At 41.6% G+C, this 16,463-nt stretch overlaps 1 protein-coding gene across 4 annotated transcripts in view; it reads left to right on the top strand.

Moving 5' to 3' along the window:
* LOC109510713 (unconventional myosin-Ic) overlaps positions 1-16,463 on the top strand; it is a 64,727-nt gene that overhangs the window by 5,909 nt on the left and 42,355 nt on the right. Inside the window, exon 1 of one of the 4 annotated variants that reach the window (XM_019861207.1) lies at positions 2,473-2,662. The exons of the other annotated variants lie outside the window; for them this stretch is intronic. The gene's annotated coding sequence lies outside the window, so the exon portion shown is untranslated. Of the gene's footprint in view, positions 1-2,472; positions 2,663-16,463 lie in introns of those variants that run through there. 4 annotated transcript variants of the gene reach the window in all.

Here is a 16,463-nt window from a genome sequence, read left to right as displayed (position 1 = left end):
GGGGTGTGTGTGTGTGTGTGTGTGTGTGTGTGTGTGTGTGTGTGTGTGCGTGCGTGCGTGCGTGCGTGCGTGCGTGCGTGCGTGCGTGCGTGCATGTAAGAGCTTCAGTTATTTCATGCTGAATCAATCACTCCCCCCTCTGGCTATGGCAGTGTATTACAGTCCAGCGCTGCATTGATTGCCATCTCTACCAATTGAGGTCACCTTCACAGCGTAGGTCTGTGGTTACATGATTGGCATACATCTCAAATGCTTGACTGGAGCTGAAATCATCATCACGTTGTTGAAAAAAAAAATAGACAAGCAGACATTTGGAATAATGTTATTAATTTATCACCATGTCGTTTTTCATGCTTTCCACAGAGGACATTGAAGTCGTGACCTCGCTACTTTTCAGGGAAGCTATTTTGGTAGCATAGAACACTAGAGTGGATCAAGCTGGATATTACTCTGAACTGTAATTTCCTTGTACACACTGTACCCATATATAAATGTAATGCAATAAAAAAAAAGTAAGGCTGTAAATATAGGTTAGAGAGTTGCTCCAGCAGCAACATAACCCAAATTTGTACTGAAGTCGGAATGCGCTGTTAACTATTGCAGCACTAATGTCGTAACTACAGTAAGGATATTGTATGTATGAAAAACCTGGCTATGTGAAGTTTGCGTGTTCTCCCCGTGCCTGCGTGGGTTTTTTTCCCGGTACTCCGGTTTCCTCCCACATTCCCAAAACATGCATGGCAGGTTGATTGGGCAATTCAATTTGTCCTTAGGTGTTATTGTGAGTGCGAATGGTTGTTTGTCTATGTGTGCTATGCGAATGGCTGGCAACCAGTTCAGGGTGTCCCGCACCTATTGCCCAAAGACAGCTGGGATAGGCACCAGTACGACCGTGACCCTTGTGCAGATAAGCAGATTAGAAAATGGATGGATGATGGATTTAGCAGCAAACTAACAATGCACTCTAAACATTAATCAAAACTTTGTTAAGAGGAGTTCATACTAGTGGTGTGCCGGTGCGCATGAGCATTGCAAATTGGACAACGATGCGCTCCAGTTCAAGTCTGTCATGATGCTTTTGCGCACTAGAATAATATATATTTTACATTTGTTATTAGACAGTGGACAAATGGGTTGTAGGAGGGCCACCGGCGAAATGGTTATCTCCGTGTCACTGTGCCACAGCTCCAAAGGTCTGTCAAAATATGTCCTTGGAGTCCATGGTGCAAAAAAAGATTGGGCACTGGACTGCTGCCGCAGGGAAGTGTCCTGTACTAACTGATCACACTTCTGACACTGCAAGTCAGTGGTGACCAATTAATTTTTCAAATGGGTCACTCAACTCAAATGTGTTAAATATGAATTTAATGATTTTTTTTTTAGAAAACACCAAACTGATTTGTTTTAATAAGCTGCCATTGTGTAATTTATCTGCAATTGGCTGGCATCCGGTTCAGGGTGTCGCCCGTCTACTGTCTGAAGACGGCTGGGATAGGCTCCAGCACCCCCCGCGACCCTTGTGAGGATAAAGCGGAGCGGAAAATGGATGGATGGATGGATGGATGAATGTGTAATTTATTATGATATAATAATTAGGAAATACAAAGTGAAAACTGAAAAAGGTTTAATCAGGTATATTAAGATTTCATATCGACACATAATGATAAAACTTGCCCAGATGTGTTTCTTCAAGTATTCCATGAAGTCGATGGTTCAGGGGGAAAAAAAGAACACCTAACAATCTCTGGCACTCCTTTGAGGACCATACCATTTTTTTTTAATGCTCACGCCTAATTATAAATGTACAAGTACATATACTCACAGAAATTGCATCCTAATGGGCATTTGAAAGTACTGACATGGATGCAGTTAATTTACAAAAACGTCCTGTCAGCCATGCATGCCATTTACTTCCTGACAGCAGAACGGTCTCAAGAGGATGCCGGTGACCGATACCGGTCACCGGTATTGGCAGCTTTCGTGAGACTTGATAGCTCGAAATATGGCTTGTAAACTCCAAACACTTTTTTCGAATTTTGGGGTTCCACAGTAAAGTACGCGGCATACAAGTACGGCCGCTGAGTGTTTGTACTTGAAGCAATGACGACATAGTGCCGGCTTTGCTAAAAATAAACACAGAGTTCACGCTTCAGCAGCTGTGATGGGTTCTGTCCAAATTTCCTGGTTTAGGTTGGTTTGTAGCCCTTTGGTGAAAGAGAAGGAAGGGACTAATTTCCACACCACTCCCATTGAAGCTTTTCGTGAAGTTCTGACGCAATTGTCATATTTTCATTTCATCACAGCAGAACTTATCACAACACTTATGAGATATTCATGCAACTTAATGTGTGGGCGTGTGTGAGCGTGCGTGTTTGTTAGTTAGTTAGTTAGTTGTGTGCGTGTGTGTGTGTGCGTGTTTGAGCGTGTGTATACACATGCCAGAAGAGAGTGAGTGTGGCGCTGTCGCAGAGTCCCGCGCGTGTAGAGGAGGGTGGGAATGGGTGTGGGAGCAGTGGGAGGGTCCGGAGGAAGCCGCCGGCAGCGCTGACAGACACCAAGCACCGAAGCGACATAGTCACACCGAACTGGACCGACTTTGTCAGCTTTACTGCTTCGAGGAACCCGACAAGAACATCACGTCGTTTGACCGCGACTGTCTAAGGTATGTCCTGCCCACGCGTGGCACACTCCTCGACCTAGCATAAAGTGCCCGCACGCACTGTCGTTGGGTTGCGTTAAACGTTAACTTTTGCCAACGTTTCCTGCTTCGTGGGGGGGAAAAGGAGTTGCCACTTCGGCCACGCTTTTGAGACATTGAGGAAGCTATTTCGAGTGATTTCTGGCATTGTGTCGTGCTGGCGTGTGTAGGCTGTTGAATGAGCCTGCAAGGGGTGTAAACGCTGTGCCGAACGCCATTGATGTTATAGCATTTGAACTACGTATAAAGTTCGTAATCAACGCATTGAAAGTCGCGCTCCGCGCATGTATATAAGTCCGAACAAATTGGAATCATTTTAGATGGGCATGAACCCATGACATCAATAGTGACTTCCTTTCAATTTATTCATACATTCATTCATAACGTCACTGCTACTTCTAACTGTGACTTCGTCCAGTGTCGTCATCACCAGGTGACTCCGAAAATCTTTATTCAACAGCTCAGATAAATGGCAGATTGCTGTTGGAGTTTTGTGTCTATTTATAGAGCTAAAACCACCACCGTTTAAAGTTTAGCTGGCATGGACTGTTCGAAATATAGAATAAACACACTTGAGTTCGGAATGCCATTTCAGCGTGACATGTAGCCTTGGTTGTCTTTTTATGGAGCCAGTCAGAGATACGGCGAGGCCGTTAAAAAGCAGCAAACTTCAATGACTTGCCTTGTGTGGGCATTTATTTCGTATTTAACAAACCAAGAATATATTTGGGAACAGACATCTCACAATGAATGTGGATTTTGCTGAGAAAGTGCCACAGGAGGTGTGAACGGTTTGTCAGCAAGCTTGTCCACCTGTGAAGCTTTGTGTAGTCTGTAAAAACAAAGCATCTGTCTCACAGTGCGACGTGTTTGAATCCAAATATATGGCACTGCATTAAAAAAGAAAAATCTGCATAATAGGGTGTAACAAAAATGCATTGAATTGTAGCCAACACATTAGTTCCACTTTAAAACATATTGAGATGCATATCATATTGTCTTTTATTACAGAGATATGTCTTTGTAGGAAATGCCCCATTTACAGACCTGACAAGTCCATTCATTTGGGAATTTCTCCATTGTGCTACAAATAAAGGTTTTCTTATCTTATCTATATATATATATGTAAAATGACAACAAGAAACTCTTTGCATCATACCCTCTTGATTTGAGCAGCACCATATCGAATCGAACTGCAGTCCCACTGAATCAAACCAAACTGAATCATACTACTTTGAAATCCAAACCCTCCTACAATTGCATCGCACCCCATGTATTGCTTTACATATCAAATCGTCTTATGTTGGAGAATTGCCCACCCCAACTGCATAATGATATGTCTGTGAGATCATCTGTACTGTACAGTTTCTGACAGTTTTATCTGCTCTTACTGTATTCGTAGAATTTGTAATTTGTGTAACATGGCAAAAAAAGTCTGGAAATTATTTGTTTTTGTTTACTTTTCTGGCAAAATTGTATCATATCGACACTAAAATATGTGTGGTAAATACTGAATTGTAGTGTCTCTTTAACTGAGACCATTATCTAGTACTGCCAGAAGTAACCCCTCCCAAAAAATAGTGATGCCCTCAGCCAAACTTCCACTCTACCACTGCAGTGGAAGGCACAAGGTAAAAGTTCCTGGTCTGCAGCCAGCGGCATTTTCATGTTATTTTCTGCCTCTGTGGCCAAAATGACACAGACACATAGACACGCATATATGTGTGTATACAAGTCAGGGTCGGGTGCGGTCCCTCTACTATACACCATTGTGGTCATAGGGTTATATTGCACTTTGGGTGATGCAATGAAAAATAGAACATGAAGAAAGGCGCCAGCATTGGTGGGGAAAAATTCCTCTGTGCTCAATCTACTTGGAACAGCTGACCTGTTGCCTCAAGGTCATGTAGAGGGCAGGACTTCTAGCATTGAGGGCCTGTCTGCAGCTGCCACCTGGAACTAAGATGACAGGCACTCAGCTGTAAATGTGATATAATCCCCTTTAAATGGCAGTCCTTGCTTGGGGGATGATAGATCCCAAAGAGGGGTTGTGTGGCACTGTTTTTGGCTGAAAGGACATCTAATGTAAGGAAATCAACAGCTGTTTGAACAAAATACACAATTGTTAAATATTCTGGCTAGTTTAATTGACTTACCGTAATTTCAGGACCACAAAACACACCTGTTTAAAAGCCGTAACAAAACCGCTAAATTTAGCAATAAAAAACAATTCGTACACACGTTGGCCGCTTCCTATTAATCTCCACGTTATGGGATATTTGCAAAGGAAGAGACCAGACAGATGGACTTTTAAAAACTTTTACTGATATTAAGCACCGGTTGACGCTACGCCCCCCACCTCTCCAAACAATGCCGAATGCAGCAAATTTCACTGTACTGTGTCAGAACCTCTCAGGCTTATCTCTTAAAGGCAATGGAGCCTTTGGAAACCAGTTTGTTACCTGTTGTGGAGACGCAGGGGCTGCACAGACTTATTCTAAGTCGGATATGCTGTCCCCAAATAAACGACAGATAAACGACAGAGAGATTGGGGTCGTACTGTAGAGATGGCTGTATTTATGGCACTTGTTCCCGATGCTCATTTAATTCGACTCGATGCTTATTTTCACTCTACTATATCCTCTATATTTGCTCCTACTATTGGTAAATTTATTGACGGCTTGGAGCTCGTCAGTAAAAAATTCATAAATAAACTGTGTCACATTATAAATACCAGGGTTCAAAAACTGGGGAAAAAAGCAGTGGTGTATAATCCAGAAAATACGCAAAGTGGGATTATTCAAAACGAAACGTACCAAGTATTGTTGTCAAGACCATTTTCGCAAAATTTCCATCCCATGGTGAGGTTTGTTTCCTTTGGACTGCACTTACACAGAGGGTTACAAACTGTGTCACATTATAAATACCAGGGTTCAAAAAGTGGGAAAAAAGCAGTGACGTATAATCCGGAAAATACGCAAAGTGTGATTATTCAAAACGAAACGTACCAAGTATTGTTGTCAAGACCATTTTTGCAAAATTTCCACCCCATGGTCCGGTTTGTTTCCTTTGGACTGCACTTGCACAGAGGGTTAGTTTTTAAAAATGCTTTTTTATTTTTTACTTCCATTGCCTCTTGGGGATTTTTTTTACAATCTTAATGAGCTGCTTTTGGTGATATTTTGGTCTCTGACAAAGTTGCGGCTTAGCCCAGATGTCGGCCCACTTCTACACAGTAAATTCTGGATTCTGTTCCATTGCAAGCACAATACAAAGATCTTGTGAAATGGTTGTTTTGGTTCTTTTAAGAGGATCATAGTGTTATATTTATGAATGATGATGGATTATTTCTAAAGTTTACAAACAGACGGCAACATTTTCTGTAGCTGTCTTGGAAACCATCAAACGAATCTCTCATTAGTGTTGCAATGGTTTCTTTGGACATGTTCGCTTTTGCATGGAAATTACTTCTGCTGGAGTTAATTAAACACACTATTGTCAGTTAAGTTTTAGCAGTCTTTAGTTTTACAATACACACACACAATCCATCCTGAATTAGATTGAGCTTTCACAACCCTTGCAGCTGTAAACAAAGCGCTTAACAAAACAGTTAATATAAAGTAAAATAATAAACACAACACATAACATAAAAACACGGACAGTCTTTAGTTTTAGAAGTCCTGACACCAGTCTTATAGTTCTTGTTTTTCCAAAGCACAGTTTACCGCGGTACTGACCAAAGTTCCCTCTAATTTTCCATGCGCCTGAGCATTCACACAAACTTCCTTGAGCATTTCTTGGACCACAATGAGCAACATCAGACATGCACATGGCGGCCGAATCAGTATCACACCTGTCCAACACCTGCGAGTGTCAAAAATTACATGATGTAGCATGTGACAAAAAGCTTCAAATCACCTTTATATCAAAATAGACCATATCGTTGAATGGAGATTTGTGACACGAATAAAATCGGTCCAAATTTTTTACTTTTTTTGGGGGGGGGCACACACTAGTTATTTTAAGCATAATTAATTAAGCCAATCTGTATAACTATGGTCCCACATGTTCCACTCATAAATAATAGAATACATGTCATTTAATAAAAGACAAAAATTCCCACTCACCTGACCTTTGAAACGCGCGATAGAGCCTCATTCAAGTGGTTCGTAAACTATGTCCCTTTTTGGACTTCCTGAACGAAGCGGTCCGTGCATTGCCTGCAGCCTTTCATCTGTGGTGAGTGTGAGTGAATGTGTGTCAATGTATATATCAGCCTATCGTGGAACAACTGAGTGCGCACCCTCAGTCGCACGACTGAAACTGTCATGGAAGTGGGAATAGTGTATGGTAGGCTTGGGCACATTTCCACCTGATCTGATGGAGTAAATATGCTCACAGCTTGCAGCTGGTCACATTACATCATGATTCTCAATCATATAGTCACCCAGCCCTACTTATTTTTCCCTGTGGAAGGTAATCGACGGGGTGGGGTGTTGGCTCATGCCTTCCTACCCCCAAAAAAGAAAAAAAGGACCTCAAGGATCGTGTTTAAGGTGGTTTTATTTTCCATTTTCTGCGCATATGTCACATCACTTCCTGTGTATGTCCTTCTCTTCCTTCTCTATTTTTGAGGCTGTTCCTTATTTTGGAATAAGTGTCTGAAAAAGGTCACGGAAAGCCAAAGGAACAGCAATGCATGTGCCGAGATTATTCTGACGACTAATAAACTGCGGTCTGGCGCAGAATGCTGGAACAATCAAGTTTGGTGCAACAACAGATATATTTTTCCTGATGACGTAGGTCAAATTAAGTTTGCCAGTTTCAAATGCACTAAAGCATCCCTACAGCACAACATTCCCATGATCACGCTTGCAGCTAAATTATTCCATCCATCCATCCATGATCTGATCTGTTTCTCCTCAGGAGGCTTGCAGATGTGCTTAAAGGCTATCCCAGCTGTCTTTAGGCAGTGGGGCGGGGTTACACCCTGAACTGGTTCCCAGCCAATCGCAGGGCACACATATACAAACAACTATTCACACTCACAAACGCACTGAAGGACAATTTAGAGTGTTCAATCAACCGACCATGCATTTTTGGGAATGTGAGAGGAAACTGGAACACCCGGAGAAAACCCACGCGGGTACAAGTCCACACAGGAAGGCCGGGGTCGAATCAAATTACGCACAATTACTGTCGGGCCAATGCGCTAACCAGTCGACGACCATGCCACCCTAGTCGAATTATTGTGAATTTCAATTTCTTTGAAAAGTTTTGCATGGCTAGTCTTGTACCGTTGTGCAAAGGGGGGGTCCTGGGTTTATGACTGAGTTCCATTTCTATGGCGGCAGTTTTATGTAAGTTGAAAATCAACCACCGATGCTAACTACGCCATCTGCGACGGCTGTATAAACTCAAGCACAGAGTTCTAGGGAGTACTTTTGGACCTTCTAAGATAACAGAAGCACCGATATCAAAAGTAGACTAAGCCATGATTATGACTGATAAGGCAGAATGTACCAGCTGCCTACAGCTTATGAGACGTATTTTCATGCCATTTACAATGAAGTCTACTTTCCACTCCATATGGAAAGTTTGATTGCATGACCTCAATGGAGAACTGCTCTTGCTTCGACAAGTTTGTGAGAGCCAGCAGGCAAAAAGGTCAAAGTGTTTGGATGATGTAGCAATATGACAATTGGAGGCAAGAGAAGGGTCTACTCAAACGGGTGAAAAAAAAAAAGACAAGTCAGACAAAAGATTGAATGTGCTTCAGTCAGTTGTGTGGGTGTGCGTGCATGTGACAGTGCGCGTGTGTGTGTGTGTGTGTGTGTGTGTGTGTGTGTGTGTGTGTGTGTGTGTGTGTGTGTGTGTGTGTGTGTGAGACTGTGTTGGTGAGACAGTGTTTGTGTGTCGGAGTAGACCAGAGAGGGAATACATGGTACGTTTAAGCATGTGGAACAGCTACTCAATTCTTTCCCACATCCCAAAGGTAGCACAGTGAACCTTGCCCTGCTGGGAGTAAGTGTTCTGAGTTACTGCTAGGAGCCAGTATTGCGGCTCTGACTGCTGTGGGATTGGAAACCACCCTCAAAATGAGTCCAGATCTATACCAGCCCTGTTGCCATTTTTGTACATACAGAATCGAGGGTGTGTCTGTCTCTCTCTCTCTCTCTCTCTCTCTCTCTCTCTCTCTCTCTCTCTCTCGCTCTCGCGCTCTCTCTCGCTCTCTCGCGCTCTCTCTCGCTCTCTCTCGCTCTCTCGCTCTAGCGTTCTCACCCTATTTTTGCTTTCTTAGTCTTGAAAGTTTGTTAAAGGGACCACGACTGTTAAAAGATGATGTTAAATATGGGTGATGTCATCTCTAATTAAACTTCGAGAATGTTTCTCCAAACCTACTGTAAAACTATTTTATTACCTCGCAGCGGGGGCAAAGATAAAGTAACTACAAGTAACGTATTGGTCAACTCTTTCCTTATGCCAACAATAATATCACGATTAACATAATCAACTGTAAATGAGACAACTCAATCTTTTAAAAAAAATGAATAAATAAAAATAGCTCATGTTGCATAGCACACCCTTGAATCTGATATGAAGCTGATTAATTGCTCTTTCACAGTTCAATATTTGATTCAAAAAACAAAGTATAGCCACTGGGATAGTTCTAATATCTCCATTTTAAATTGATTTATGGATACTGTATTGTAAGAAAAGTATGTGATCCATCACAATAGCAGTATTTTGCCCTACCTTAAAAATTTGAACCTCTCAACCCTGATGCCAACTTGGTCACCTCATGTGACACCTACCAAAGAGCCATATTTATTTGAATTATGATTCATCTTCAACATTGGTCCACTACCCACACATGGAAGAAAGTCGGTGGTCAAAGCAATAAAAAATAAAAATAAAAAAACACCACTGATCTCCTAATAGGAACGGTATAACAACCAAAAATAGACTTTTCACCTGTAAATGTAGCATTAAGTAACAATTTATGCCGCCTGTCCAAATAGTCTGTGTTGTGTTCAGCTCATCCGTGAAGACAGTTATCCCTGTGTTTATAACATGGTCATAACATGGTGATCTTTGCTCTTCGTACTTGCAGTTACTCTCTGCCTGCTTTCCCAGCCATGCTGTCAGTGCTGTTGGTGTTGTTGACACACCCAACCACCCTCTGCAATCAGACACCAAAACCTCAGCGTGTTGATGGAACACAGCATAAAGTGATTATTTGGGGTGAAAGAATGGAGGACTTTCCTACTCAAATAGAAATTGTCAAACGCCACCCATATTTAGAATGTATTGAATTAAGAAACTCGTGAACAGTATTTCTCATTGTACGATTCACCATGTCGCGATTAGGATTGATATTCTGCAGGCAAAAAAAAAAAAAAAAAGACATTTACAAAGCAATTTAATGTACTTATGAAGTAAAAATTCTTGTTGGAAAACCGAAACACTATGGAGTGTACTAATTCAACTCGACAGACAGCTCATTTCATACAGGTGACAATGACGTGACGTCATCTTTCCTCGCCATCTCTGTTATCTGGCATCATCTTTGCTGGACGTCTCCGTTACGTGGCGCCATCTTTACGAAAGGTCTCCATGAAATGAAGAGATGGAAAAGCGTCGCTTTATTGCCCCAGAATAATTCCACCACCTTGTGCAACGCTCTTTTGTTGATATAAAATGACAAAAAATGAGTCCCTACACGTTGACTCAAATTTACTTCCGTAAATACTCCAGCGTGTCATCGTCTCTTGCATGTTTTGCTCAATGTCGTGCTTTATGCGCATGCATGTGACATTACGGACACATTTCTTTTTGTCATGTGATCGAGATCATAAAAAGAGCGTATTTCCCCCCCGCTCCCAAAAAAAAAAAAACAATCAAAATCAAAATTGGATATCATCGCGTACCTCGGGTGTGAATGTCGCCAGTTTGACCACGACATCGAGCTGCCCGGATGAAAGCTGTATTCTGCACTTCACCTTTATTTCCGTGGACTTCTTTCAATTCCACGGAGAGCTTTAAAATCCACCGTAAATTTCGCGATCGCGGATTCCTGCGGGGAGTAATAAATCTATTCAGAGTTTTCTTTCCAATCTACTTGATAGATTTCCTTTAGCAAAGCATGTTTTTCCATGTCAGCGTCATACATATTTTTCTATTTCTTTCTTTATTTGTTTGTTTGTTTTGGTTGGTTGGCCCTTTTGGGGCCTGCCTTGAATGGTTTTGGAGATTTTGTGCCAAAATACAGCGTGTCGCAGACACCTCCCATTTCCCTGTAAACACTTGTAACAAATGTAGCTTTAGAGCTCGATACCATGTAGTGCAGTCAAGTCAAGTCCAGCTTTATTGTCAAATGTGCAGTATGTGCAACATACAGCGCAGATGAAATTTCTTCCCTTTCAAACAGACAACAGGCAGTGTGTGCTGTGCGATTGACATCTTCCGTGACATAGAGGCATAGCAGATGTCATTGTAAAAGTAGTTACAGACACCAAGTGGAAACACTCATTTTGTCCGACAGGAAAAATGAAGCTATCCACTTCAAATGTGTTTATTTTTTTGAAGTGATTATTAATTCAGGCAGTGTGTCTGTTAGCACGGTTACCACTTTTTGGTGACATATGTTACATCATAGAATAGATTGCCGTTTTGTCGACACTGATACAACTGCACACCTTACATAGTTAATATTTCATTCACACTGACCAAAGTCTGCTGTAAGGACAAGCCTTATTTTTGCAGAGGCTATTCCCATTAGTCAATGGAAATAAGCCTCTAATTTTTTTGATGACCGAATGCTTTGTTAGCATGCTCGTCAATTATTCACTCGGGCGCTCACAGGTTTAACCTTCTTTATGAAGCAGTTGCTTCTTTAATAAAGGGCGTAAATTACAACAGAAAACATAGTTTGTGCTTTCTAGATCATTTCTGACAGCCATGCCTTGCCCACCCGAAGGGTTCTCAGAGCCTTGGCTACGGTGACAAACAGAAAACCAGTGTCCTTATGAAGACTTTAAGAGCTTCTTTTCTCACTGCGTACCTTTTTGTTAACCTTTAACTGAGACCTTTCATGGGCCTTTGATAAAGTCGGAACAATTTGAACAGGTGTGGCCTTGAATTTGGCGGGAGGGAGGCTGAGAAGACCAGGCAGTGTTGGACTCTACTAACAAACAAAAAAACCCCCAAACAAACATACATGTCTAAAAAGGAAATGAATACGAGTACATTTGATGAATAAAATCAGCATCCCTGGAGAAACTGGACCGACTACATGCTGGTCTTTCCTTGATTATTAGTGTCAGAAGTGAGTGTGTGCAGGTTTGGGTCTCGGATTGGACCTCTCCACTGGTGACACCCACTGGTGCGACCCACTTTTTCCAAGGTCATTAAGTCACGACTAGGGTGGGGCATTGGGTCGCGGATCGATTGGTATCGGGACTAGCATTCAGATTCTCCCAGGATGGTTCACATTTTAAGATTTCAGTTACACGTTACATACCGGGGTTACGAATGAAGTTTTGGCGTTTCCAAAGTCAATACTCTTTGCCGCAAAGATCTTTGCCTCCCTGTGGCTTTAGATGTGGATTCAATCTTTTTAGCATTCATTTTTAACTTCTTGCCTGAAATCCGCCGGCTGAGAATCACTGATCTAGGGTGTGATTAGTACATGTAGCAGTCAGCCATTCCTTCCGACAGTTTAAATGCTTGTCAGAACCAGATTACTGCACATACTGTGAAATAAACATAGTAGGTTAATATTCCCATTTGTGCAATCTTTATTGGTCACAAGTGGAACAAATCTTTTGATAACAATACAAATGTCTTCGATTGATGCTTGGGGTGGGAGGATTAATTTCTCCATGGTGGAACTGGAAGGTTGCTGTTTGTCCCCCAAATAAGTAATGATGGTCTTCACTTTTCAGCAACGCCTTGAATTTCATACCTCCCTACCAAACCTAAATCTTCAAAGCTCTACGTCAAACAGACTCCCACAGGCCCACCCGCTCCAACGATGACAGGTGTGAGTGTGACACAAGGTCTATTTGAAATACAAACACCTAACTAATGCTTGACATCCCTTCACAGCATAATGAAACTGCATTTGTACTTCTAAGTATAAAAAAAGGTTCTGAAGTTTGTTTTTGTTAGACTGTTACTCAATTATGCCCTTGCCAATACGTTTTTATACCTTTTTTTTGTGGGGGGGGGGGGCTCGATATAAGGAACATACATTTGTAGGATGAGCAGTATAACGGATTATATTTGTACTGCGCTTATAAAACTTTTCAATGCCTTTGCCAAACAAAATAGTCTGCTGCTGTTTCTATTGACTGTTTTTTGGGGTTCTTTGGGGGATGATAGAATGTAGTACTTTTCAAAAACATTGAGGAAACAACATGTAAGAGGGAGCTGAGGGTGGGGCAGAATAATAGGCACGGGATGAAGACGGACAAAGCAAAGGAACAGGATAGCTGGAAAAAGATGAAGATGAGGGCAGGGGAAAGACTTGGTTGCATGGGTAGAGGAATACTTTTTATCGGGTATAGACAGGTTGAATGTTCTACTGTTCCATGTTTTGAGATCATTCTGAACAAGTTGCTACCTGCCCATTGACTGGTTAAGCCTGTTTGTGTGTGTGTGTGTGTGTGTGTGTGTGTGTGTGTGTGTGTGTGTGTGTGTGTGTGTGTGTGTGTGTGTGTGTGTGCGCGTGCGCGTGCGTGTGTGTCTATTTTTCCCCTCTCTGTGCCTCTCTACTTGGCGGGGTGGGGGATAAAATGTCCAATATTTTTTATCATGGAAAAACATAGCGTTTGTTTACAACTAACCTATTCTCGGCCTCAGCCACGTCTTAACCCAAAGCACAGGCCAGAGGTCGGGCTAGGTCTTTTATTTTGAGGGCCAAAGTGTTTGTGAGAAACGAAATGACTTTGTAACAAAACTTTGCATTCAAATGCATTAAAGTTATCAAACTTTTAGCCGCTACGCTCACATACAGACATTATTGTTGGTTTTGTTAAAGGATGAAAACCTCACATTAAATTGAAAGTGACACTAAACTCTTACAAAAATAGTCAGTGATTTATTTTTGTGGCCTAACTGAATTAAAAAAAAAAAAAATCCAGGAAATGTCCCTGGACCCTAAACTCAGTATTTTGTTGCACAACCATTTCAGCCACTCCCTTCAATCAGAAGATTCTGTAACTTTCAGTCTCTAGAGACTTGATCAGTACTTTGGCCCACTCCTCATCAGCAAACAGATTCAAGACACATTAGCTGGATTTGCATGCAGATTTTTTTGTTTTAACAATTGAAGATCTCTGGTCAACTGTTTGCATGTAACATGATCTATTCTGATCTGCTGTGTATATGCGCCAATACATTAATCAGAACAACTGTGTGACAAGCGCCGATCAATTTAAACGTTGCATGTTTTATCAGGGTGGCGTTCGATTGTCTATTTAGCGCTGTAGTTTTTACACTTTTATTAAAGCCACAGCTTGTGAGAATTTGTTACAAGTATATTTTAAAAGGAGCTCTGTCGTCACAGACCAGCTGTGGTTGGAAACCGCCATTTTCAAGTGCGTTAAAGCGACATCACTACATATTTATGACAAGACGGAAGACGCAGACTGGCTTGTCCAATTGTACCATCGACCATAGATGAGGTCTGTCAGATTGGCAAAAGGAATATTCCACCCCATGTGAATTCGAATGCAATTCTGTTCAGATTTTTCCGGATTATAAATCACTTCGGAGTAGAAGTCGCACCAGCCATAACATGCATAATAAAGAAAAAAAAAACATATCAGTCGCACTGCAGTATAAGTCACATTTTTTAAGGGAACTTTGATAAAATCCAACACCAAGAACAGACATGTCATCTTGATAGTCAATTTAAAATTAAAATAAAATAGAGAACAACAAGTGCACGATATGATAACGTTACCTGATGCAAAAACAACGAACTGATTAACATATTAAGAGTTATATAACGTAAAATATTAAGAATTATTCAGATAACTATAGCATAAAAAAACACGCTAACACGTATACCAAACGATCAGTGTCACTCCAAATCACTAAATCCAATGAAATCTTTATCCTCGGTGTCAGTTTTAAACAACTCCGCCAACTCTGGAGGTAGAAGATATGGCGCTTCCTCTTCTACGTCGCTTACGTCAGACTCATTGTTAATTTATCAACACAGACCTAGAGCGCCCTCTTGCGGTTTAATATGAAAATAACATCTGAAATGATTTTAAAATTTCATACATACATCGACTGCGATTTATAAGCCGAAAAATACGGTATGTATTCCAATTGAGGCATTTATAATGGATTGAGGCATTTATAATGGAGCATTTTCATTCGATTTGGTCAATCGGTTTTGTTCTAATCAGAGCGTGAAAAGCGATTGGAGCCATGGTGACCTGATTAGGTACAGTGTCATGTCACGCGGTCGAAGCATTCTGTTTTTTTTTTTCCTTTGGCTATAACTGGGGCTTTAGTCAAGGTCGCTGGATAGATGAACACCTTCAAATGTCAGGCACGCAGGCGCATTTTATCTTACAGCATGACGATGATGCCAAGCAAACATTTGAATGAACAGAAAGGTTGTACTTTGAAGAAAACTCAGATTTCGAATGGCCCACACAGAGCAAAAAAGACCTGCCGTAGAGTTACGGATTGACACACAACCAACCGACGCTAATCCAGCCAGACATCTCTGAACCATTCAGAACACTCGATTTAGCCTTAAGATATGTCTTCCTGGGTTATTAGAGGAAATACCATGCATGACCAAACTGCTGCCCCAGTGGAAAAGCGAGTGCATGCAAGTGTCGTCCAGTCTCCCCTTAACTTCATTTCAGGCCTGCTCGTGTTGTGTCTGGTGTTGCTTAGCTCTCTTAAGTGTGGAAACATCCCACTTCTGGTCTGACATACACACACACACACACACACACACACACACACACACACACACACACACACGCACACACACACACACACACACTGGTGATCCACTTTAGCCTCTTGAGGGAGGGAGGCATATTCAACATGAACAGCTTGACTTGGGGAAACCCCCTTGTGTAAATTCTGTGCCAGAGTTGCCCTAAATTGTCAAATTGGTGGTTATGTCAGAACACAAACTCACACTCAGCCTCTTTTGCTCTTCTAATTCCTCCTTGTGCGGACTCTTATCGCCATCATTCTCTAATTTCCTGCCTTGCATTCTCTTTCTCGATTCTTTCCTCACCGTTTTCGTCTGGCTTTCCTCGCTCTTATTTGTAGCCCACATGGTTTGCATTCTTTCACTCTGACATCACAACCGCACCGCACTGCCATCTAAGACAATTATTTTGTTTCTATGCATTTTCTCCTTTTCTTAGTCTCCTCTTTTTCAGTCCTTACCATTGCGCTCTTTTTTTTCTTTTTGTTTTAACTTTAAGCATGCCATATAATTTCAAGGGCTAGGGGCATGTTTAACAAACAAAGTAATGTGAGGATTTTGCTGTTAAAGAGATCAAATATGACAAGTATGTGATTAAAGATGGTGGGGGAGACAGTGAGCGAGGAATGCTGAGAGCTGAAGATGGTCATGGACTGAGTGACTGTCTGGCTAATGTCCACATTTAGTTGGCTGGAGTGTGTTTGTTGGAAGTACATGCAGAGTTGCATGTAAAGTAGTTGATAGGTGCACTTTAGAAGTCTGTACAGTTTCATTTGCAGCCACCGGGTT

Source organism: Hippocampus comes, unplaced genomic scaffold, assembly GCF_001891065.2.
Source record: "Hippocampus comes isolate QL1 unplaced genomic scaffold, H_comes_QL1_v1.1 scaffold122, whole genome shotgun sequence".
Lineage (NCBI taxonomy): Eukaryota > Metazoa > Chordata > Actinopteri > Syngnathiformes > Syngnathidae > Hippocampus > Hippocampus comes.
This window is presented reverse-complemented; position numbering and strand designations above follow the sequence as displayed.